At 39.3% G+C, this 2,600-nt stretch overlaps 1 pseudogene; it reads left to right on the forward strand.

Annotated features, from left to right (window-relative positions):
* LOC123241099 overlaps window positions 1-2,600 on the forward strand; it is a 14,241-nt pseudogene extending 11,641 nt beyond the window's left edge.

Here is a 2,600-nt window from a genome sequence, read left to right on the forward strand (position 1 = left end):
ACTGTTCACTTTAATATCATCCTTAAAGGAGAATGCAAAAGTTTAAATGTATTTTCAGTCTGTAATCCTTATTGAGCCAACTCCATGTCTTTGATACTGTGAGCACCGGAAGAGAACTAGAGTTGATGTTGGATTAGGTGGATTTTTCCTACAAATACTAGGCATTTTCAAAAGTTTCACTACAGTTAACAGTGAATAGGAAGGAGAGAATGGAAAAAAACAGATTCATCTTCTCTTGCTTCTTGACATTATCTTTCTATTTCTGTCTCTGTTTATCTCTGTCTCTCTGTATTTGTCTTTCTTTTTCTGTCTCTCTATGTCTGCATCTGTCTTCCTGCCTGTTCCTTTTCTCTCTTTCTCTCTCTCTCTCTCTCTCTCTCTCTCTCTCTCTCTCTCTCTCTCTCTCTCTCTCTCTCCCTTCTCTCTCCATCTCTTTGTCTCTGTCTCTCTCCTCTTCTCCCAAGTCTCCCTCATCTCCTTTACCTTCTTCTTTCTCTTTTTCTTTACCTCTTTTCCCCAATTCAGAATTCAAGTGGTACCCTTCAAAACAGATATTTCAGGGACATTCAAATTCATACTTCTTTTCCCTATTCTCTTCCATAGTATGTAGTTCTGAAGTCAAACTCAATCATCCCTTTGTTCTAGGATTATTTTAAATACTTAAAACATCTGGGAGTATGGAGAAGACAAATTTAGATTCAATCTGGTACAATTTCTCTGAGTCCTTAGTTGAAATAAACTCAGAGAATATAAAATTAACAAATTTTCCTCCTTCCACAGCCTTGCCTCTGGGGTCTCCTAATCTTTGATTTTAAATGGTCTCTTGGTTTTGTCCCAGAGGGATGTTTCAGAGTAGTTCAGGTTCCATCTTGGAAAACAACCTTCATTAAAATGAGTGAAACTGGGAAATAAGAAATTTTCATTGTCTGAAATATTGATAAAATATTTTTTTAATAATGAGATCATGGATTTTAAGAGAAAACAAACATCAGAATTTGGTTTACTCTCAAATTCATCAGTCCACTGGAAAGCTATGATATCACATATGATTTAACTTGCCTTGTAGAATATTACCTTAAAATACTTTAACTGGGTACATCTGTGGTGCTAAGAGATTTCAAGCATTGGATACTAGTCTTTTCTTCTCCAAGTTTCCAAAGTCATCTTTGAGTTAGAAAAGGCCAATCCTCACCAACCTGTTTAGTCATATTGATAAACATCAGGAACAATACATAAAGAATCTTGCAGAATGGGTGGCAATCCAGAGTGTTCCTACATGGCCAGAGAAAAGAGATGAAATCAAACGAATGATGGACATTGCAGCTGAAAATTTAAAACAACTGGGTGAGACAACTGAGCTGTTAGACATTGGGATGTGAAAGCTCCCTGATGGCTCAGAGATACCTCTTCCTCCCATTTTATTTGGCAAATTGGGCTCAGATCCCCAAAAGAAAACTGTGTGTGTCTATGGACATCTGGATGTACAACCAGCAGCCCTGGAGGATGGCTGGGACAGTGAACCCTTCACATTGGTAGAAAGAGATGGAAAGCTGTATGGAAGAGGTACAACCAATGACAAGGGACCAGTACTTGGCTGGCTAAATGCCCTTGAAAGTTTTCAGCAAATAAATCAGGCTATTCCTGTCAATGTCAAATTTTGTCTAAAAGGCATGGAGGAATCTGGTTCTGAAGGCCCGGATGACTTAATTTTCTCTAAGAAAGAAACTTTCTTCAAAGATGTAGACTATGTTTGTATCTCTGACAACTACTGGTTGGGGAAAAAGAAGCCCTGTGTCTCAGAGGGCTTTTCTATGGTCTCAGAGGAATTTTCTACTTTTTTATGGAGGTGGAATGCTCTGACAAAGACCTTCATTCTGGTGTGTATGGTGGTTCGGTGTACGAAGCCATTTCAGATCTCATTACTCTGATGGGCTGTTTGGTGGACAGAAAGGGACACATTTTTATTCCTGGTATTAACGAAGCAGTGGCTCCTCTTAGGAATGAGGAGCTCTTATTGTATCAGAAGATTGACTTTGATTTGGAAGAATATGCAAAAGATGTAGGAGGGAAGAAACTTCTGCATGACTCAAAGGAAGATATCTTAATGCACATCCTTCTCTCTCCATGGAATTGAAGAAGCATTCTCTGGAGCAGGAGCTAAAACTGTGATTCCTAAGAAAGTGACTGGCAAATTCTCAATAAGATTAGTGCCAAATATGGTACCTGAGATTGTTGAAGAACAGGTTGTAAGTTACTTGAATGCAAAGTTTGCTGAGCTGAAGAACCCCAACAAGTTCAAGGCGTATATGGGCCATGGTGGAAAACTCTGGGTGTCCAACTTCAATCATCCTCATCACGTGACTGGGAGAAAAGCCCTGAAAAGAGTTTTTGGTGTTGAGCTAGACTTGACCAGGGAAGGGAGCAGTATTCCTGTGACCTTGACCTTCCAGGAGGCAACAGGTAAAAACATAATGCTGCTTCCTGTTGGATCCTCAGATGATGGCGCTCATTCACAGAATGAAAAACTCAACAGGCATAACTACATAGAAGGCACTAAAATCCTGGGTGCATACTTATATGAAGTATCTCAACTCAACTGA

This window comes from Gracilinanus agilis, chromosome 3 (genome assembly GCF_016433145.1).
Source record: "Gracilinanus agilis isolate LMUSP501 chromosome 3, AgileGrace, whole genome shotgun sequence".
In the NCBI taxonomy this organism is placed as follows: domain Eukaryota; kingdom Metazoa; phylum Chordata; class Mammalia; order Didelphimorphia; family Didelphidae; genus Gracilinanus; species Gracilinanus agilis.